This window comes from Acinonyx jubatus, chromosome D1 (genome assembly GCF_027475565.1).
Source record: "Acinonyx jubatus isolate Ajub_Pintada_27869175 chromosome D1, VMU_Ajub_asm_v1.0, whole genome shotgun sequence".
In the NCBI taxonomy this organism is placed as follows: Eukaryota; Metazoa; Chordata; class Mammalia; order Carnivora; family Felidae; genus Acinonyx; species Acinonyx jubatus.
The window spans coordinates 94,134,396-94,157,748 of record NC_069390.1 but is presented as its reverse complement, the minus strand read 5'-3'; the positions used below and the strand labels follow the sequence as shown (position 1 = coordinate 94,157,748).

General features: G+C 43.1%; 1 long non-coding RNA gene across 1 annotated transcript; it reads right to left on the bottom strand.

Moving 5' to 3' along the window:
* Nucleotides 1-272: 272 nt before the first annotated feature.
* On the bottom strand, nucleotides 273-21,856 carry LOC106976670 (uncharacterized). Its single transcript, XR_008290595.1, has 3 exons — nucleotides 16,923-21,856; nucleotides 13,137-14,977; nucleotides 273-12,116 (listed from the first exon to the last, which is right to left on the bottom strand). It is a non-coding gene; the product is annotated as an uncharacterized LOC106976670 (long non-coding RNA).
* Nucleotides 21,857-23,353: the final 1,497 nt, after the last annotated feature.

The window sequence follows — 23,353 nt, the reverse complement described above, 5'->3', positions numbered from 1 at the left end:
GAAGAAGGGAAAAGGTACATGTCTTTCTTGATTGATTAGCCATGACAGTTGAAAGGAGAAAAGACAAGGACCACACCTTGCTTTCTGACCTGGGTAGATGACAGGGCTGTTTATTGAAAGGCAATATGGGATTGTTAGCAACGGTCTCTAAATTTACGTTTTCCCATCGCATCAGATTAATTGCTCCTCGTGGATCCTGAAACTAGCTTTGACAAACACTAGTGAAAACAAACAAATTATGAGAGCACGCTCTTCCAAGAAATCAACACAAGTTCACAGTTGATGCAACGTTGCTTTTATTTGGGGATTCAAGGGACATACGACAAAGTCTCAGAAAATGGCAACAAAGTCACATTTTGTGCTTGGCTACTCACTTAATGAGAACTGTGTGAGATATGGCCAATAATCATCATTTTGAAAACAGGACGGCCTGAGCCACAAGGAGGTCTAGGTCTGACAATGCCAGATTTTGAAGTGGAAATTTACAACAAATATTCAGGTGCTTCCAAATGTCTAGATGTGTGTCCTTAAGTAGATGCAGCTTAACTGACTCCTTCGAGACAGAATTGCATTTGGGAACTGTGTCATCCAGCTGACCACTTTATTAATCATTACTAAATGCCAATTAAATGCGAAGGATCCGGTGAAAAAGAGTGAGATTTCCTCACTTCTAGCTTTTTATGGCTGAAGTATTCTTGAGTTAGTTACATGGATAAGTGAGGATTAAAATAGCAAATAACCATTGATATTTTCAAAAACATAAGGACTATTGAAACAGTCGTGTATAAATATTCATGCAGAAGCACTGACAAATACATACTGCGCATAAAATCGGGTAAGGAAATGCTCATTAGAAGACCCGATTGGTTTAGGTGAACTAAGAATTCCAAATAACTTAAGAATAGCATTGGAGATATGGTGCACATAATTTGAGCCATTATGTGTTCTTTGGGGGTGGACCATTGACAATGTCTACATCAGATGTCAGTTCATAACTGGCTAGTTTTCACGTTGAGGTGGGAAGCAAAACAGGTGCAAAGTGGAAACAACCTGCTAGGCGCAGTCCCCCCCCGCCCCCGATCACCCAGACACAACACTTTCCTTGATCAAATTCAAGTTCATACTTCATGTAGGCAGGGTGGGGTAGTTCAAGAGCCTCAGAGAGGAGACTGGGCAGCCTGGTTTCTGGACCTAGCTCTGCCACACTCAAATGTGTGAGCTTCCTGTAAGCCACTCACACTTTGATTTGCCGTCTGTAGAAAAGCACGTTGCAACAGATGACCTTTGAGTTTCCCCCCTCCTTTATTAATCCTCAGGAATTTTAGATTTTGTGCAGAACAAGGCGAACCGTTTCCTCAACGTCTGGCAAAAAAACAAACAAAAGCTTAAAATGCTGAGAAGCTCTCTTCCCCAATTCTGTCAGTTTTCTCCTATGAAAAGTCTTTCGATCGTTCTAATGTCATTTAGGCAGAAAACTGAAAAATTTGAGGGGATAACTGAATGTCATAGCTATTTGTTCACCATAAAGAACTATCGGGGAATACGGAAGTGGTAACACTGCAACACTGACCACAATATTGGGACTTCGTGCTTCAGATCATGAGATTTACGGTCACAATTCTGAGTGCGGACCCTGTGCGTGGCAGTTTGGCAAGTTACTTAATCTCATTAACTGTTAGCTTCCAAACAGGGATAATCGTACCTATCTTGCAGGGCTGTTCTGAGCTGTAGGCTTAAGCGCGTTCATACGTCAAATGCTTAACATACATTAAGACCTCGATAAATACTAATTGTTATTAAGTGAAAAGAAAAATCGTAAGTTCTCATATTACCACCAATCACTCCCACTTGCTTTTGTGGACAATAAGATGGTATTTCCAGGTGACACCCAAGGTGGGAGAGGGGACGTGTGTGTGCGAAGTCCTTACCGTATATGTCTATGTATGCTGGCATTCAATGTCAACTAGACACGTATACTCATAATTCCCAATATTCACCACATAGATTCCTTCCTCCATGGCTTTGCTCACATTGCATTCATTTAAAGCAATCTATTCTCTCTTTCCTTTCCATTCATCTAAATATTTAATACCTCTCCCCCCCTTTTTTTGTAAGTAGGCTCCACACCCAATGTGGGGCTTGAACTCACAACCCTGAGATTAAGAGTCGCATGCTCTACCAACGGAGCCAACCAGGTGCCCCTAAATCTTACTATCCTTTAAGATTCATCTTGTGTTTTCCTCCTTTGGAAACTTTCTTCCCTAAACAGGCCAGGTTTGCCCAGATTATGGTGACCTCCTCTGAACTCTTTGCTTATTACCTCTTGAGTTTTACTGTGGTCTTAACATCCATGCACCTGATTGGTTACTATCTTTTCAAAAGTTTGTGTTTCTCGGTCTCATTAAATTTAAACTCTTTAGAGGCAGGGATCATGTCTCAGCGAACCTATTTTGCTGGATTAAAAGAATGGTTGACTGGTCTGTGTCAGGTGGGATAATGTCCACTATGTTATCCTTCGGATTGCCTCTGACTACTTTGGTATTTCGAAAGTACTTTATGTTCCTTCAGGTCACTCTTAAGATCAAACGGTGTGTGGCTAAAAATCGATGTTCTTATAGCACTAATTTTGTTCCTTACCCCATGAACACCTGTGTGCAATTTTCTGTTGTAAAAACATCAATGCCTTCACGAGCATACTCATCCCGGGAAAATATTTTAGAAATGAATGTCACACTGAATTTAAATACAAACAGAGGAATACACACAAGGAAGGGAAAGTCCTTGGCTCTTTAGAAATCTAGATGTCACTGTTAAATTTTGTCTGGTTCTTGAAAACATGGTCTCCTGTTCTGAGAGTTCTATTGCCTGCAACTGCGCCATTTGGGGTGTGCTGCTTAGCAGGGAAGGTGTCTTCAGGTGATCTCTTTCTTTGTTTCAACTCCATTGTTGGCTTGAGCGTCCATCAGTGCAGCTGTGTCTCTGAAGTTTTTGTCCTTTCCCTGGGGAGACCTTCCTGAGGAGGGGGGCTATAGGACCAGCTGAAAGGAACATCGACACAACTAAAAAAATAACAGAACATGTCACAGAAAGTTATCACATTGACTCTTCGATAAAAATAAGTAAACGTAACGATACTTTGGGGGCCGTGCTATTTCTAACTCCACGTGAAATGCTGCATCACCAGAAAGACGTAGCACTTTCTCGCTCTTCACGTCGCTCAAGGACCAGTCAAGTAACAGCATTGCTTGAGCGTGTGAGCACCCCACGCTAATCACTCTGGGAGAAAAAGCTCCGTCAGAAAAGCTTCAGGGTTATCCAACAGGCAACTTACTGAAATAGGACACGTAGGAAAACAACAAAAGAACACAGGACGTTAAGGACAAATTCAAATAAATCTAAAGACCAAAGGCAAAATAAAATAATTGTGGATACAGAAGTGCTTAGCAACGCAGGGGTGAATGAAGTCACTGAAAATTGTTAGGAGTTAATGTCAGTTTCTTGTGGTTGTATTTCTAGTGCCTGGCTCAGAGCACGACATACGGTGCCCACTGAAAGAAAGGAGGAAAGGAAGAACAAAAGGGAGGGAGGAAGGGAGAGACTGAAGAAGGAAGGGAGGGAGGGAGGGAGGAAGGAAGGGAAGGAGGAAGGAAGGGAGGGAGGGAGGAAGAAAAGAAGGAAGGAAGGAGGGAAGGAAGGAAGGGAGAGAGAGAGAAAAAGGGTGGAGGGAGGGAGGGAAAGAGAAAGAAAGAAAGAAAGAAAGAAAGAAAGAAAGAAAGAAAGAAAGAAGAGAAAGGTTGCTGAAAGGTACCAGTGGTGGAGAGCAGAGTGTGCGGGGAGGAATAGCAGTGTGCGAGCTCATTCAAAGACCAGGAAGCCAGGAAGAGCAGGCTTGCTTAATTCAAGGAGAGATTATACATTCGGAGTGGCTTTAGAAAATAGGGCAGGGCAATTTTCAGGAGGTCCTGAACATGTTAAGATTTAATTTGGGAAACGTGGCGTGTTAATGTGACTTTGTGGGTTTTGAAGGGAATATTAACATGATTCAGATAAATCGAATGGAAAGGGAAATGTGAAACTCAAAGCCGTCAACCCAATGGGGTAAAACAAAACCATGCTGCAAGAAATTAAATGAAGGCAGAAGGACCAAAGACTATGGTCTTAAAATAGAAAGACAGGTGCTTGTCTGGGTTTCTTCTGTGTTAATGCTGAAGGACATGGGCTTAGAAGTCAGACCAAGAATTTCCTTCTCCCACTGTGTAGCTTTTTTCATTCTTCAGCTGTTCCTCTTTTTTGTCTCTGCCCTTCCTGAAAATGAACTTCAGACTTTACTGTTTTAGCAGCAAGGCAAAAGATGTTAGTAAATAAAGTACCTGGAGGTGGAATCAAATATAACTTTAAAGGACAACTGTTGGTAAAAACAGACTCCGGATTCCAGGGTCCTGGAATGGTTCTTCTATTTCTATACTTTAGAGCAACTTCAAAAATCCTTAAGGCTGCAAAAACATTTAGAGACCAACTCATCCAACCCACTCATTTTGCAGATAAGGATATTCGGGAAGAGCTGTATTCGTGTTTCTCTTATTCTGCAAAAGTTATTATGAATGAAATATACTTTGCAGGTGGATTTTGATGTAACGAAAGCCCTTACTGTCAGCCTTTTCATTATGCCAGCACAATGAAAGTGCATAATGAGTTAGGCACGGCAAAAGAGATACACTAACACGTATCACTGATATACTGCCACATATCTGCCCTAAACACTTTGGATATGTTGACGATGGGTCTCTAGATAGCAGGGACGATATTTTTTTTCCCTAAAACCTGAAATATAACCCTGTATGAAATATTGCTAACAGGTATTTTTCTGTGCTGAGCAAGCATGCAGCAACTGATCCCGGAAGAGTAATTAAAAATGTATCTTACAGAGGTCTGTATTTTAGAACTCAGTGTTTTGTGAACATCGTTGGGGACGGGGGTCACAAAGCCCCTGACACACGTGTGCAGGACTCACTTGTGAATACATTAAAACGCTATTAGAGCCAAGAAGGACACTTGGCACAGTTTTGGGGGTAGCTAATAAGGGCAAGTCCTTGTATATGTGAGCAAACGAGAAGTAAAACAACGCATCGCTTTGGTGTTGTATAGATATGGCCCATGCAGAGTGCCTCCTTCATGATATGGGCCCCATTATTAAAATGACTGTTGAGAACAAATGGTATAAAAATATGAGCCACCGTATTTTGGTGTCCAGTATGAGTCAAATGTTTAACAAATCAGCCTTCTTTGGGGCCTCTGCCTACTTAATTGGAATGAGTAATCGCTTGTATCATCTCAACATGAGCCTCCCTCGGACTCCTTTTTGTCTCCCGAACATATAAGCATAAATCGGGACGTTTGCGTAGCCTCGCTCAGGGTCCCTCCGTGATCTGATGGTAATGATTCTCCAAATTTGCATCAAGAGCACCTTCACCTATGGAGCGTAGAGCAAGTGCCTTGCACCAGGCTGACCAAACTCACTGTTGCACTGTCTGGCTTTTTCCTTAATGGCTAGATCTTCGGGGGTCAGCTCCTTGGTGGGGAGGGGGTCTTCAGTCCAACGGAAGACCACGTCGAGACACCAAAAGGGAAGTTGAGGTTAGTGCATAAATGACCGAAGGCAGAGTTTTAGTTATTCATCGTGTGCCATGCAAAATGGAGGAAAAATGGAAAAGAAGTTATTATCGTTATGATTTTGGTTACTCTGATTAAATCAACAAATTATTATCTCTGCCTAAAGCCATTTCCCTGGCATTTTATCTCATCCCAGCAAAGGAAATGGATTTCCTACGAGTAAGATTTACCATTCTAATATTTTCCATTCACTTCACAAATTGTCCACAGTCTGGATGAAGAGTAAATCAGTAAAGAGTAGCAAATATTTTACAACTAGTCCCAATGTCCACAATGATAACCCTCTTAGAGACCATTACTTTCCAACATCAAGGTCACACACATCCATTCATTCTTGCATGGGAACACAGACCGTGGAGCCCTTTTTCTCTTAGATCAATTAGCGAGGAATTTTTTTTTAAAGCTGATTTTAAGAACATTCTAGTCAGGAGCCATTTCAAATGATGAGCAATACCCAAGGGGGGGGGGGAGGCGGGAATCTCAAGTAGGCAACATGTAAAGCCACACACAACTATATGCACATTAGTATAATTACACATTGCAAATTATATCGGATGTATCTAATATCTAATTTTTTGAAAGCTGACTCCACTTGAGATTTCAAAAACAGCATCAACATCTTGCAGGTGGCTCCTTCTCCATAGTATCCAGAGAGAATTATTCCTCTAATGTGCTTACAACCCTCAAGTAAAAGCTGAAGCTCTCCCTGAAAGGACCAATGAACAATGAAACTGGGAATATTACCTTGATAGATTAGGCAAGGGAGGGGGGAGATTCCACCAAATATAATATTCAGCATGGTTATTTATCCTCTGCCTTCTGTGCATAGGATCCTTATTTGCTTCCAGCAAGAAGAAACAAACTTAAACACAATCCTCATTACAAAACGTGGGGGAGGCTTCCCATGTAGAGTCTGAGGCAATGATATAAAAAGCTAAGGGGCTGACGATTTTTTAGAACACCTGATAAAAGAGAAATACGCAACTGAATGGCGGATTATATCTTTGATTGAAAACAGAGGGCCCTCCGTTAAATTCCGCTCTTATAGAACATACGATTAATCTGTCCGAAAAAGGAAGCCAGATCAAAGCTCCATTTTGAGGAACAGGCTTTTGTCCTCATCTTTCTGTATGAATCAATCAGTTATCGAATAACCAAATATATATTTGTGATCTTGGAGAGTGGAGCGTATTATTCGAGTTGATTGGATCCATTTTCTTGATTCCTCCTTGAAGATCTTTCTGCTAATTAGTCAGGGTTACTATTGAATTATTTAATTATCTGCACTTTTGTGCAATGAAATATGTTGTCATATCACATACTTTATCATGCTACTGCTGTTCACACTTAATGATGCCTCTATAGCTACCAGTTTCCTTTGTTCTACTCAGTAAGTGGTTTTAGAAAGGGGGTGGGCCGGGAAGGAGGAGCCTGGGGTTTGTAAAATAAAATCATACATTCCTGGTGCCCATGCAAAACTTTATGCATTTACATGAATCTCTTTTTAGCAATTAAGTTGCAATTCCATTTGGAATAAGTTAAAAGGCACATGTTGGCGACTTCAAACGCAGCCAGGATGGTATTACTATACCTTGGACCTCTCCCCACTGCATTTCCACTGCAATGCAATGGTAAAACGATTTAATCTTTTTTTTTTTTTTTAATCAGCAAGGAATGTCTTTAACAAGGAAGAAGTAAATTATGATAATTACTCTGAATGGTCGGATCCTTGAGCATTACTAATTAGCATTTATTGCCTGGATTATAGAACAATACATGTGAAACCGAACTGCGACTGCTCTTTTGCGTTGAAGAACTGAAAAAGGCAATGGAGCAAAAAAGGCAGCATCATCAGGACTGTCGTCTGGTAGTTTCCATCCCCTTGATAAGTGGGCAAAATCCCCCACTTTTGAAAGACGCCAACGCGGCCCTCCATATTTACGGCCCATTCATTTTTTTGTGTTGGGCACATCTTTCCATAGGATATCGTAGTCATGAGAGGCTAATGAGAGGAGAAACATTTTGGCCGTGATGTCATTTGGGGACAGTTTTATCCATTGTGAGAGTTTAACAATCAAGAGCCCAAAACTCGCCGTTTCGGAAAATATACATTTTGCTGCAGACATTCCGACTTAAAAAGGAAACAAAGAACTCAGCTCTTAGTAAATAGAATTTTACATCCACCTCCCCACTTTCTCCTAGGAGGACTACAGTTGCAAAGAATTGAGAAGAGGAAATTGGCATGTAGTGCAAAAGCCTTTTCTCCTCACCCCCCCCCCCCCAACGCATCACGAATTTGTAACAAAATAGATTCTGAAATTAGAAATAAATGAGATCTTAATCAACGGAGCAACATCGGTCGTGGAAATAAATGCCACTCAAATAATCTGGCAACTGAAATTCCCCAATAACCCAGTAGGTAGAAGAGAAAGGGAGGAAAATTAACCATCCCTCACCCCCCCTCCCCACCCTGCAGCATGGTGGGTTCCTCCACACCCCAGTACAGGGAATGAAGAGGAAAGGACGTGGTAAAATATAAAGCCAGTACTAAATACAGTCGCTAGTCTTCCCAATGCCTTCCATGGATTCCCTCCCCTGATCCCTTTTAGTTTGAAAGAATAAGTTTGACTAAATCTGCGAGGAGATTAAACAGGCTGGTGATAAAAATTAATTCTGCTGAATGAGCAAATGCGTTTGGATGGCAGAGATGCAAATAAGATAATACTTTTCTTTTCCTTTGACATACCAAGCGGATTAGTTTAGAATGTTAAATTTGATTTTATTAGAATATATTAGCAGTGTTTTAATTAATACCAATCAAACATTTTCTTTCCCTGGGGCTTGATGTGTTCCTAACGCTTTCTAAATCATCTGGTATTTATCCATCAACCCCCCCCCCCCCACCAAATTACCAAAGCCTTTTGTTACATTCTTCATCATTTTACTGTATTCAACAGAAAACTATGAGCTGTTTACCTAAAGGTGTCTTGCCCATAAAATTAGTTCCCAGGTGCAGGATTTAAAATGAGTCCTGGTCGTTAGTACAGTTGATTTTTCTTTTTTTTTAAAAGGTAGAATTAGAGACTCAAAAATAAACATCTTGTGTGTTTTTCTTTTGGGGAAAAATGTTGCAAAAGGAGTTTTGGCTGGTTCGTATTACTTGGCCTTCTTCTCAGCAGAGCTTCCTAAAGCTGTTAAATTTCCAACTGCCTTGGTGTAGAGCTGGCATTTCTTTGGAAACAGAGGCAAAAAAAAAAAAAAAAAAAAAAGGAATAAAAAAAGGAGGAGGGGGAGAATCTAGTTAAAAATATGGTGAACCAGGATGCCCTGTGAACTGAATTGTAACTGTGTGTTCCAACGAGGTGTTGCATTGCATTTCACTCATTATCCGCTCCTTTTCTCTCAAGCTTCCTGTCCTTCTGTGTCCGAAAGCTCCACTTCATGTCTTTTTCTTTTCTTCCTGCAACGCAAACCGCCCCCCCCCATTCCCCGCCTCATTTTTTTTTTTTTATCTGCCAAGCTGGATTTGCACTTTTAAAGATCGGTATCAATAATGCCCGGCTTGTTTCGGTTGCACTCCCCCTTTAAAAGACAGCTCTCTCTAATTGATGCGTCTGGGCTAGTCTGGACTGGTAGTGATTGAACCAACCACCAATTATGTTATTCATTTCGCTGAACTTCGCTGATGGGCTCGGTGAGGAAGAAGGGGTGTTGAGAAACCTGCCCTTACACTCGAGCAGTCCCCTGCTGAAATTCAAAATCCTGTGCGTCGTTGTGCATTGCTAAATGCCCGTGTGATCAGTTGTGATGGCAACCTCAGGGCATGAGCAATCCACTTGAAAACATGTTAAAAAAAAAAAAAAAACCAAAAATCAAAAGAGAGCCTTGGAATACAAACTGTATCACTTGTATTAAATTACTATCCTGTTCCCATTTAAAATCATAGAAGAATGATATCCAGCATGTTTTTATTGGCCCATGAGTCTATCTTTATAGAACTGACTGCAGATAGATTTTGCCTTAGTAAAGCACCAAATGTTTTGCAAATATTTGCTATGCATCATGTGGTAATATAGACCCATAAGTTAAATAGATCCCTTTCCATAATTTCCAAATACCTATGCATACACACCAGCTTACGATGGGGAAAAAATCATTAATCCATTGTGGAGAAACCGAAGGTGACTTGAAAATCAAATAACTCTTTTCTCTGAAGCCCATTCAGGCTTCCCAAGGCTGGAAAGTAATATTTAAATAGTACAACTGCACGAGAGGTCGCAACAAAAGACGTAGTGCAATTGTTGCACGCTTCATTTTCTCGATTCAGTTTTCTGATACAAAATGGTTTCTTGACTACGGTTTGGAGTCAATGACTGAAATTGCAATAAACACTCAAAAAAAAAAAAAAACCCATACATACACACACACACACTCACACACACACACACACACACAGGAAAAGAACAGTTTCCTTAATCTTCGACTACACGTATAAAATGAGGTTACAGCCAATACAAAGTCTTTAAAAGAAGAAAGCATTTGAAGTCAGGGGTGATTTAGGTGTTTCCCAAAAATACAAGACAAGTGTTGGCCCACGAATACCAAAACTGTCTAAATAAAATTGTATATGGGAGTTTTTCACAACAAAGAAAAGGTAAGTTAATGTCTCTCTTCTTCAACTAGGAGATAGATCTAAATCACTAAAATTATTCTGTCACAGAAAGTTCCGTTTTTCTGAAAACTGCAGACGAGGTAATGCTAACAAATTACCTTAAGGTTATTTTAAAGGTACAGTTTGGTGTTATAAGTAACTTTGTTGGATTACATTTAAATCCTGATAAATTTTTCCACCCCTTGATTACTCCTAAAAGATACAATAATTGCATATTGTGTGCATGCTGCTATTTCTTTGCTTTCATCTATTCAGAAAATATATTTCCAATGCCTATTACCCTTGAACTCACAGCGTGTAACATTTTAAAACGGACGCCAAGCACGCAGGCTCTGTCTCTCTTATTTTTAAAATCTCGCAAAGTACCACAGATGTAATCTTCATGAACACCATCAATTTCATCCTCCCTGTAGCGTAGCAAGAGTCGAATTTTTAGCCTACTACTATTTTAGCCCAAACTCCTGGTTTGCCCCCATCTGCGTCTGTGTGCTCACTGTCCGGCCGTATATGTGACACATACGTGTGAGGACTGAGTGTGTAACATGTCCACATGCCCGTTTTAATTGGACGTGATTTTCAGATTAACTGTTGAGTTTCAAAGTTGGAGGCACGGGGCATGCTGGGACTTCAGCTGCTATGTTCTGAGGTCAAGCACCAGGTACTGAGCTGTTCTTGTTACGCTCGGATAGTACTGCGTGTTGCTCTCAAGAAACAGACCACGGTAGATGAGTTCCCCAAGCCTTGGGCATCAGTGATACACATTCGTACGCACAGCAGCCAACACGCTCCTATACCTCCTTCACCAGAAATCCAGGAGAGCGGCCACTTTCTGCTCACCTGACCCCATCTAACAATGAAAACCTCTGAGCTGTGCTCCGTCAGTTCAGACAAACTTTCTTTTCTTTTGTTTTTGCTTTAAAGAAAGAAGTTCCACCCAATTTCCAGGATGCACAAGCACGACTCACAGCTCCCAAGAGCCTAACCCGTGGATTTAAACGGTAAACATCACAAGTTAGGGTCTCAGGGATTGAGAGGAGCGCAGGAAAATTGTTCTTTCTTGAGACAAAGCAAAGGCAAAGCAAGAACCACAGCCAGGTTCTGTTCCAGGTTCATGACCAAAAAGGCCACAAACAGGTGGCAGGGTATTCCCTCACTCTCGAAGCTTCCTCAGGTCACAAAATTTAGAGCCCACGTAAATACAATACATTCATATGCACACACGCACTCTCTGTGGACACATATACGTACCTGAACATACGATCGCGAGCATATCAGAGAAAAAAAACACAAAACAAAAAACTCTTTGACGCTTTGGGCCATCCAGTTTTACAAGGAAAATCATATGCATAGACCCAGGAACGCCCCTGTCTTCAAAACCAAGGTCTAAAAGAAGGATCAAATGTCCTTTTGGAGCTTTAACTTACAACTAGCACAAATGACGGTAAAGAAAATAGGAGGCATCTCTTTCCCCCTGGGCAAGCATGCCGCATGCAAAATCATAGAAAATCAGGTTTTCGGAGGGAGAAGACCCAAGGCACAGGGCTTGGAGGCCGTGGAAGTACAAATACGAATAGCGTTTTAAACTCACCCATTGGAAGCGGAGCAGGGCTGCAGCCCTCGTGCAACACCATTCCGAGCAAGGGGGGGAAATGGGAGCTCGCAGTGCGCTAGCCTGGGCGAGGTGTTTCAACAGAGGACCGACATCGGGGCGGGGAGGGAGGCGGGGGCAGGAAGCGATACACCAAATCTCGAGACTGTAACTCTGTAGCTCATGCTTTGACGAGGGAGAAAAAAAAGGCAATTTGGTGCAAGTGGAGGGAGGGACTGGGACTGATCAAATTTTGAAAATATTCAGTGAAAAAAAACGTTTTTAATTCCCTCTCTCTCTCTCTCTCTCTTTTTTTTTTTTTAAGAATGAGAAACCTCCCAAGAGCTGCTTTTAAAAAATTCCTTGCTTCTTTCTTTAGCGTGCACTTTGCCAGTCCTGCAAACGGGGGCCTCGTCTTCATCAGCTGCTTGGCTGAGGCCAAGGCCAAATCACCCAGAGCCAGCACCAGGCTGTCATTTGGGAGGCGAGGTGGGGAAGGGGTGGGTGCAGGCTGGGGAGATCCGTCTCCCCCGCCCCACTCCCGCCGCCGCCGAACCTTTGGAGCCTCTTGCCAATATTTCAGAGGAATCAGAAGCATAATTGCCTTCTCTTGTCGCAGAAGCTACCGGTTCTGTACCTGAGAGATAGTCGCTTGTTCCCATCTGCCTGGAAGCTGAGTTTTCCCCAAGCCAGGGGTTCTTGTGCTGCCTCCAAAACCGAAAGGAAAGGGAGGGGAAGTGGGTGGAAAGACTCTTAAAATTCTTCTTCCTCCTTGTGTTTCTCTTTCTTTCTTTCTTTCTTTCTTTCTTTCTTTCTTTCTTTCTTTCTTTCTTTCTCTCTTTTTCTCTCCTTCCTCCCTTCCTCCCTCCCTCCCTTCCTTCCTTCCTTCCTCTTTTTTTTTTTTCCTTTATTCCAGCCTAAGCAAGGTAGATGGCTGGCTAGTCAAAGAGAATGACAAAGCAGCCCCCTCCAAGGAAGACACTGGAGGGGCCCCGGGCATTTAGTAAAAATGCTAAATATTCGGTAGATGTTTCCATATGCAACTAGAAACCGTTAAAACTCCAGGCTCTCCCCTCTTCTCCCCCACTCTTCCAAAATAGAATCATAACAGCAAGACAGCTAAATGATGCCTCTTTCCCCTCTGTACAGGGTCTACTCAGCATCCCCCACCCCCCCATCTCCAAGACAACTTTTTTTTTTTCTCACCTCTGTAGGTTCTTCTCAGGCACAATCCTCCGTTCAGTTCAGGGTCTCTCCTTTCTCTCTCACTTTCCTTTTCCTCTCAGAAAGGCTAGTCCGTCATCAACCTACCTTGCTTCTCTCTCCCTGTCTCAACCTCTCTCTCCCTTTTTCTTTTACTATTAAAAATAATAATAATAATGGCCTTTTCGACATAGCAGCGTGAAGTGGCCGCCTTTGAGAAAGCACATTTAATCTTTGCTGGCTCCCCTAGGCTTCAGTGAAGAAGGAGAAGGCAAGAAAAAAAGGGAGAGAGAGAGAAAAAAAGATTGTAAGGGAGGCTGCTGACGGACAGCAAGCATCAGGCACAAATCAGCGACAAGTTGAATTTTCCTAGACCACACTGCCCCCTTTCTTCTCAGCTCTCTCCCTGGGCTCCTGGAAAGCCCGAGTGTCTGGTTACAGAGGCTCCTTTTGCCAACCATGGTGCAGATTCCTCGCATGCCTGCTTAAATCTCTGGCAGAATAAGGAATCAATATCCCCCCTCTAATCACCGTTAGCTCTATCTACGGCTTCCCTCCTTTTCTGAGAAACCACTTGGCTTTCCCCGCCGCTCCCCCGCCCTGCCAGGCTCCTACATACAAAGCTTGTGGTCCTGTCATTTCTCACTTCCTTCCATTTCTTGGAGACAAGCCTCCCTTCTAATATCCTCTCGCGCTCGCTCGCTCTCTCCGTTGTAGTGTCTCATCCCTGACTCGCAGCCCCGGATGCACTAAGGCATCTCCCTGACTGCTAATGAGACCAAAAATACACCAGCAGGTCAGGGGGAAGGCCAGACATTGTATTATACGAATACAGAAAAAAAAAAAAAACCCAACAACAACAACAACAACAAAACAACCCTCAGCCTGCTAGACCCAGAGATCAGGTATCACGTTTTCTAGAAGGGGTAAAAGAAAGGGGAGGAGTGGGGGGGGGGGGAGAGAAAGGAGTGAAGAAGAGGAGACCAGGGCACAGTCCTCTGCCTAATGGTTCTGCATCCCACCGGGCATTTAGGGCACCTATGCCTGTATGCGTGCAGGTGGAGAATTCTGTGAGCCTTGCTGGGTTTTCTTTACGGACAGAAAGTCAACAGCCCCCAAATACTTCCTTGCAATCGGCATTTAGAGGCACGAAGAGCAGAGATTCCAAGCCCTATTTAAAATACGCACTCTATTCAGGCATGAGATGACGACAACGCTAAAAATCTCTTCCCTTCCAGCGGCAGGCTTTGCTCCTTGACTATCTTTGCCATATGCACTGATTTACCACTTGGCTTCTGCAATGGACTCATCACTCACTGCGGCTTCTCCTACCCCTTTACTTCTACTGCAGACATTTTCCTTCTTTCTGAAGTATTTCTCCTCCAATGTCCATCAGATCCACGCACACTCCACTGATCAGCCTACAGCCCCTTGGTAATGATAAGTAATAATTCAGATGACAAAAAAGTGGCAGAAGATAAAAATGAAAGACACCCTGAGTTGAGTAGGGGAGTGTCTCCCATCATTTCTGGTGGCACGCGTTTTCGGAGCTCGGCTACACATCGATCCTGGAAAGCAGGTAGCTCCTGAAAATCGGGGTCTCTACCTATCTACACACACAGTGGGTATATTGCCATCTCCACCCGAGTTTGCTGGCCGGAATCATGCAGACAACAGGCAGTGCTGTGTTAAGTATAACGCTGGGTTCCGTAAATAGCAGGGAAGGGAGGGAGATATCTGAGGACACAGGTTTCCTCTAAGTCGATGTTTTTTAAAGGTGGCTTCTTTGTGCTCAACTCAGACATTGTGCTTTGTCTCTCACTGGGAGACCTGCAGAAACGCAGCTGGATGCCAAGGAAAAGGAGAAGAAAAAGCACACATGAGGAGACCCAGAGAGAGGAAGAAGGGAAAGAAGAAGAGAGGAGAGGAGGGGAAGGGAGGGGAGGGGAGAGGTGAGGGGCAGGGGGAGAACAGAGGCAAAAAAAAACCCAAAAAAAAAAAAAACCAGACAGACTTACAATCATAGCATTGGATTCCCTTTAATACTTTGTGTGTGTGTGTGTGTCGTTATTGGGAAGGAGAAAGACATGGTTGGCAGGCTTGGGGACTGGGTTAGAATCTTTTTCAGATTTGGCTAATAGTGTGTTTGCACTAGACTGATGAGAAAAAAAGACATGCTAGAATAATCATAAAGGGTGGAGCTGTCAAAGAAAAAAATCTTTGACTCACTGGGTGCCTCCCTGTAACGCCAAGATGAATCATTCCTAACCAGAGTCGTCAATTGTCTCAGTGTGCTTGCACACGAAGGCCAGATTATGGGAATCACGTCAGTGCCCCCATCTTCCGAAAGGAAAGGTAAGCAGAGAATGGAATTCTGAGACTCCCCTAAACCTCTCTCTGTGTGCAGCCGCAGTTCAGCGCGGTTTGTCACACGCCCAGCGAATCCGCCCCTGTCTGTATTCACTCTGCTTACAAAGATATACAAATGTATGAGTTACGAAAGTTTTGCTACGAACACATCGTGTTCTCTACACAACTCAGCGATGTCTTTGGAGGATCCTTACTTCAAGCAGTTAACGCCTGACCCCAATTTCTGTGGGTAATTAGTGAGCTAGATAACCACACAAAGTGGGTAATTATTTAGTACCCAAGGGTACGCTAGAAGTGGGTAGTGGCTTTGTTAACAAAAGCACATCTCTAATTATTGTATCTGTGATGGGTGTTTTAAAAATACCAGTTACTATATCAAGTGAACCATGATAAGCAAGTGAACTGTTTTGCTGTCCTTCGCGTATATACATATGTATATTCCATCCTGGTTAATAATATTTACCTCTCTCGTACGGAGCGTTGTGAAAATTAATTAGTTAACATCTGTAAGACTCTCAGAGAGGAAATGTGCTGGAGAGTTTCTAAAGACAGTATTATTATTGTTATTACTGTGTTGGCTAAGAATCCCAGGGTGAGAGGAGCTTAGGGAGTAGATTCAATAGCCCGGTATCTGTCTTGCTTTGGAAAAATACGCTCAGATAACAAATGCAGTGAGTTTGTTTGCAGGGACCGGTCGCCTACCTAGCCGTCTAACACAGGCGGTGATAGAAAAGAAAGGTATATGCCATTTCCTTGACAGCTGGCTCAGGAAGGATGCGTGGAGCCCGGGTAGGAGATGGGGAGAGGGAGGAGCAGAGAGAAGTCAGGGATGGGCCTGGAAGGAAGCTGAATCAGCCCGACCACACCCTCCCTCCAAAGTCCTTCTAGCCTTCCCTTTGATGAGCAGCAAATATGCGCAAAAATCCTCAAAGAAGACATCCGTGCAAGTGCCGGGACAAATTCATCCTAATTACAACCAATCAGCCAGATATATAGTATTTATTCTGGAGAAGAACAATCACTACAAATTACTTGAACAAATGCAGATATACATTAAAATATTACAGTGTTGAGAATAAGCACACACAAATCAGCTTCAGATATTTTTAACCCAAGACAGGAACACCAGTGAAGAAACCCTTTCTAATTCGATTGCTTTTCTGAATCATCCCCCAAGATGGGAAGGGGATATCATTTACTTCTGCTGAGAAAGAAAGAAAAGAAAAAGAAACGAAAGGAGAGGGGTGAAAAAAGAAAAAAGAAAAGAAAAGAAGAGGAAAGGAAAGGAAAGGAAAGGAAAGGAAAGGAAAGGAAAGGAAAGAAAAGAAAAGAAAAAAGAAAGCTTCATGCTTTCAGGGATCTTAATTCTGGGGAGAGAGACCAAGCCTTGAAAACAAACAGCAACAAACATAAACTTACTGCTTCTTTCTCTGTAAATGTCCATCTCCTTGAGCCGGCTGTCTGGGGTCTGGCTGAAGCAGGGACAGACAGAGGCCTCTGAGTTCCACATCTTCTAGTAGGCTCACCACATTTTTTTCTTTCAAAGCAAGGTTGTCCCTGGGATTAACCCTAGGAGTCTGGGAGATGTGAAGCATTTGGGCAGGATGAAGGGACATATGTAGAGATATTGTATTCAGCCCCGTTTAGGGTATCTAGGGAAATCGGAAAGGAGAGGGACCCCATCAGTGAGCCAACAGGTACCAGAGCTGGAACCTCTCCTGGAGGACAGCCTCCAGGACACGTGTTTATGCTGTGATTGGAGGCCAGTGAAGTGATGAGCGCATTTTAAGAGTTTGGGAGCAGAGGGAAAATTTCTCCAAAGCCACCCTAGCCAGGCTTCTGACCTGAAGCCCAGGATTCAGCACCCCCTCCCCAAGCCCAGAACTACAAAGGCTGACTGGCATTCCCCAACCCGCCCAGCTCCTTTCAAACCCACAGACTGTGCCAGACTGGCCCCACCTCCCACTGCAGCAAATTCTGTAGCCCCGCTTCAAGCTGCGCTGTGAGGAGCCAGATTTCCGTTTTAATTGTCCTACCTGGCCTTCCCCTCTGCCACTGCCCCTGGCTCTTGGTTCCTGGCACCTTTTCAAAGGCCCAACCAACTGCTTTCCCTCCCCCATTGTCATTCGAAACACCTCTAGTTCTCCCCTCCTCCAATTTTTATGTCTAGAATGTTCTCCTGTCCAGCAGCTTTTTTCATTTTTGGCCCCCACCTTTCCCTTTCTTTGGCCTCTCACATTCTCTTGTCTGACATTTTTTTTGGGGGGGGGGCATGTCAAACTATAGTTCTATCTCCTGTTATGGACCCAAAACCCAAACCCAAAGTCCGCTGCCAGCATCTTCTCCTCCCCCTCCCCCCTCCCCGCCCCCATATTAACATATTTGACAATCCAGTTCAGATCAGGGCACTTCCCAAAGGCTCACCTAAAAAAAGCTAAAGCTGGTAGATAACAGGTGTGTGTGTGTGTGTGTGTGTGTGTGTGTGTGTATGCGCGCGCGTGCTGATCTAACTATATGAATGCAGTGGGAAAGGGCCTGATGGACATGGAGGGAAGGAAGCACAGAAGAAAGGGGTCTGGTATATTTGTGGGTATTTAAGATAAAAGCAACAGAAGCTAATTGTTGCAAGGCCTTCTAGAGAAAAAGGTTATATTTTTATGTGTGTATTTCCATGTCTCTGTATATAAACATATACACATATATGGTCTGTCTCGAGCTTCGACACGTCACAATATTTTAAGAGGATCTGATGATCTGAAAAGGGCATTTACCATACCGTAAACAGTGACGGGCAGGGCCCACGTGGTTTTGCAGCTAAAAGCTGAATTTGAAAGCCTTCAGACGGATTGGAAGAGGAAGATAAATCCCGTAAGACACCTACCCTCCCCCCAGCCTTGTCTGGGCTTAGAAGCTAAGAACTTCGGGAGCACCTCTCCCTGCTGCCACCGTGACTTTAAATTAAGCTCGTCATTGCCATCCATCCCTCAAAGTATTTGTGCTCTTAACCTTACTCCTCAGGTCTTTATTGCTTTAACGTTGCAGTTCTGTTCTCTGTTACTCCTTTACTAGCTGCTCTTGAGTTCTTCGATGTGAATAATATCGAAGGCAAATAATATCTCATTTTGTCTTCCAAAGCCATCATCAGTGTTTTCAAAGGTTTGGGATAGTTGGAACTGCCCAGCTCTGAGCGCAGCGCTAGGATCCGAACCAGGTCGAACTCCATGAGCCCGGTCTTTCCTTTATATCATTGTGTTGACTCTTGTCTCTGTGTAAATGACACTTTCCACACAGTTCATCCCCTCCCACGAGCCTGGTTTCTCCTCCGATGTGGTTTCCATAGCAGTCTATACTTACTCCACTTTAACATGTATTCATTCTTTTCATTAGCTCATTTTAGCCAAGGAATATTTATTGAGTACTTGACTGTATGTCAGGCACTGTGCTCGGCAGTATAAGTCCGTTAGCTAGAGGAAAGAACTCGATGTTCTGGTGTTGGCACTATCCATAGACTATGTTGTCTCTAGCTCCAAATTCCAAGATGAACGCGGAGGGTGGTTGTCACATGATTGCTATTGTGTTTCTGGTATATAGCTCAGCACCTGGTATATAGCAAAAGTTTTTTTTTTTAACATTTATTTATTTTTGAGAGGCAGAGAGAGACAGAGTGCGAGCGGGAGAGGGGCAGAGAGAGAAGAAGACACAGAATCCGAAGCAGGTTCCAGGCTCTGAGCCATCAGCACAGAGCCCTACGTGGGGCATGACCCCACAAACCAAACCATGAGATCATGACCCGAGCCGAAGTTGGATGCCTAACGAATGGACTGAGCCACCCAGGTACCCCCATAGCAAAAGTTTTTAATAAACCTTTATGCTGATGTGGCTTTGATTGTAACTTTTTGAGTGATCAGAGCTCATGTCTAAATAACCCTTGGAAGAACGCTTAGTACGATGCCACATAAAATAACATTTAATAAAGGATGAACTGCAACCTTATTTTCTAAGACCATACTCTGGCTGAGGTCCCACTTATAGCCACCTTTGTGTTTCTGAAAAATAACAAATTGGTCTGCTTAATTCATTCTAAATGTTCTGAAGTCATGCTGTTTCTGTTTGAGAGCCAGACAGATTCTGTCTGAAATCTCACTGATCTGTGGATTAGGAGGTAATATCAAGTGATAAAGTGTCCAGGATGACGTGGCTGTAAAGGCCTATTCTGGGCTACACGCAGGGAGGGAGGGAGATCTCTTGCACTTTAAAGTGTGTGGGTAAGTCCAGATCTGAGATAAGCAACCGAGCTCAGATGCCCTCATTTCAGAAAAAAAGAGGTTGAGAAGCTAGAAATCGTTCGTGACCATATGACCGAAAGGCTCCAGAGTTTCATAATATGTATTCTGAAAAAAGGTTACACAAGTCCTTATTTGCCTAAGGAAAGAGTACTGAAGCGTGTACAAGTGGTATCCTTGGCAGGCTAGCTTCCATCCGAGACCTCATCCGGGCAATAGGGGCGGGCAGGGAGAATATGATGGCGCTCAATCCGTCCTTTGACAGGCATTGATGCACATTCAGAGTTTTGACACCACTCAAGTTTCTAAAGATGCATCCTTGGTGGCTGACCGTGACTCTCAAGGGACAGCTGGATGCATAACCACAGTCCCCCTGACTCCAGCCCCCAAACTCTAAACATACTTTAGATGGGAACGACCTAAATTCCCTCAGCAAGAGTCCCTCATTAACTGACAAAAAGATATTCCCAGGAAGGGGAGGAAGACGAAGCTTCCTTCTGCATTGATCAGCAAAACCATTTTCCTGAAGCAACGAGACTTTGAGCCAGTAGGGAGCAGCGTTTGGTGCAAGCAGTCTGAAGCTCCAGTGGTCTCCAAAGGAGTCATCTGGCAGATTTTATACCCCAAATCTGTAAGAGTTCCAAGTGTCAGGTTAAGTAATGTCAGGCTAAAGACTTGAATTTTTGCCTAGTAAAAAAGAAAAAAAAATTATTTCGCTTTCCTTAGCCTTTTAGGATAGTAGGGGAAATCAATGGTGAGAGAAGTCTTCAGCATATTATTTAATAATATTTTTTGATATGAATATGTATACTAATTCTGTTGCCTCCTTATGCTTCATTGGGTGAGCTTCAGAGGACTTTTCTTGGCTTCTAGATTAACTCCATACAAGGACTGTCACTTATCTGACGAGCCCATGTTGTCTATGAAGCCCTCTGGAAGGTACTCTATGGCCCACTGCCTTGGGGTCTGACTTGACCAATTTGTAAGTAGTACATTTCAATAGCCTTTTGGATGTAGGCAGGTAAAAGAGAGAAGCTTTCACTCCTATACAATAAGTGGGTAAACTGAGAGTGAAAAATAGAGAAAATCAAGGCCCTCCTAAAGGATGAGATCCCTATTACCTGTGCACTAATAGAATGGAGCCTGACATTAAAAAAGAAGCATTATTCTTGGCTGACGCATATCATCTAAGAGCCAAGTTCTATTTTGGTCTAGGTTCCCTGCCATTCAGTCATTAGGTTTAGGCTGGCAAGCAAAAAGGCTTATTTCTGCCCCTGGAACTTTTGAAGATGGAGATTGCCAGGCCAAGAGTCTAGAGATGATAGGAGACCAAAGATATAGGCCAGGGACTTGGGCTGGAGTTATTTGTCTATATATTTGAAACAGCTACATAGCCAGGAGGTTGTGAGGAGAAGGAGAGAGGTGGGGGGAGGGGAAGGCTTTGGAAGCCAAGAGTGTTCTCATCTTAAATTCAGTCTTATTGATGCCATGGTTCATAGAGACATCTTTGCTGACCAAATTAATGCTCCTTAGAAGATCAGTCCCCTTTTATAGTATTCACCATTGCTGGATCGCTAAGTGCTTTCCAATATAAAGGAGAGAGGTATCCAAGGCAATGGTCTATCATGAAGCAGATACTGGATTACAATTCAGATTTCAAGGTTTCCAGTCAAACTCCTAACACTGTATCTCACCTTTTCATTAATGGAAATAAAATCAAGCCACACTCCTTCTCTTTTAGACTTTTTAGGCTCTTCAGATTAAAAACATTTTTTTTTTTTTACTAGTTAGGTTCTAAAGGTCTAGGATAAAGACAGGGAGAGGCAAATATCCTAATATCATTATTCCCTTTTCATAGTTGGGAACTGAGGCAATTAGTGGCTAAATACTTTTCCCAAGAAGGTTGTTGAAGCACCAAGAATAGAATCTAGGTCTCCCGGCCCAGCTGTGGTGAGGAAAAATGAGCTAATGTGTAGGAACCGCCTAGGGTTCATTGAGAGTGAGTTTGTGCAAATCCAAAGTATTGTTACTAATAATCATACCCTATGCCCCCTGGTTTCCCCCATTATTTACTAATGACAGCACAGTAAGGAAGAGCTTCAAAAAGATACGATTACATTTACTTGAGTGTTTGTGAAATAGAGGAGTTTCAAAAGCACTGAGTGTGTAGAATTAATAAACTTCAAAGAACACAGAAACACTGTTTGAGACACATTTTGGGGACTGAGGTGCCGAGGCAGCCCCGGACTTCCTGCTAAGATTCAAACGGAGATAGATGCATGGGGAGCACTCTGGGGAGAAACCCAGGAATATTCTCAAGGTGGAAACTGCTAACTCAGAGATTTTAAATGTGGCGCACTCAACCCTCATCAAAGAGTCTCTCCATGCTGCAAACAGCAATGACAGGAAGACCACAGGGAACTCCGTCACAGGGAGCCACGCTAGCCTTCCGGGGTCCGATGCTTTGCCCTTCAGGAATGTTGGACTGCACACTCTCCAATCCAGGCAGGTACAGAGTAAACCAACTGGAGTTTGCAACCAACCTGCACCCCCAAATGAAGGGAGGTTAAGTGAACTTTCTGGCATTGTTAAGTCTTCAAAGATTCACCGTGATATTATGACGACCTACCGCAAGTCTGGAAAATTGTTCAGGTCATGGGCCCGTGGGTCTCTTAGCTCTGCGTGATACTTAATACCTCCTGCGTGAAGTGTGCTGATTATGATTTTACTATGGTTAGCGCTGTGCCTGCCGCATGATAGGTGCTTTACAAATTATTGTTCTTTCTGTCCTCTGCTGGGAATTTAATATAATCTAGGGTCACAGTGTTATGAACACAGACCAATCAACGGATTACGCATAGGCAAGCAATCTTCAATTGAAGATTTTCCTCTCCTTCCATGTGCTCAATTACTCCAAATCCACGTCTTCAAATTGATGGGAAAATGAGACCAGCTCTAAGGTAAGGAAGGAGGAGACGCACTTTGAAAATAAAACAAACAAAATCTGGCTAGGGCTCTGTTATAAAACGTTAACAGAGCTGTTGGGTGTTTCTAGTAAGCACCTAGGTGTCAACCTGTCAAGGTCTTTTTAAAAACAAAGTAAATAAAGAAAACTGATTTAAAAATTAAAGTTGGAGAGGAAATGATTGGTGAATAACATCTTCCCCCAACGAATCTACATATGTGTGCATCCCTGGGCCCAGAGGACTTGCTTTCTGTAGCACAGGAGGAATTGACTGAAGTATCAGGAAACCTGCTTTGTTCAGAGAATTTATGGAGGAAGGTGAGAATATCTAAGACAGGAAGTAAAAGAAAAATCCTACATGCTACTTCTCTTTTGCTGAACACAAGGCAGAGATGGCTCTGGAAAACACTATTGTCTAAAATTAACTTCTTGGCTCTGATAAAGAAGGAGAGGAGAGAGTAAAGGCAATTATCACCAGATCTAACATCTTCTTGGACTTCTTCAGATGACCCCAGGCTCTCCTTCTTCATCGCTTCCCGCCGCCACACAGCACATCTCGTATGAGCATATCTCATGCAGGACCTATTACACCGTGATTGTAC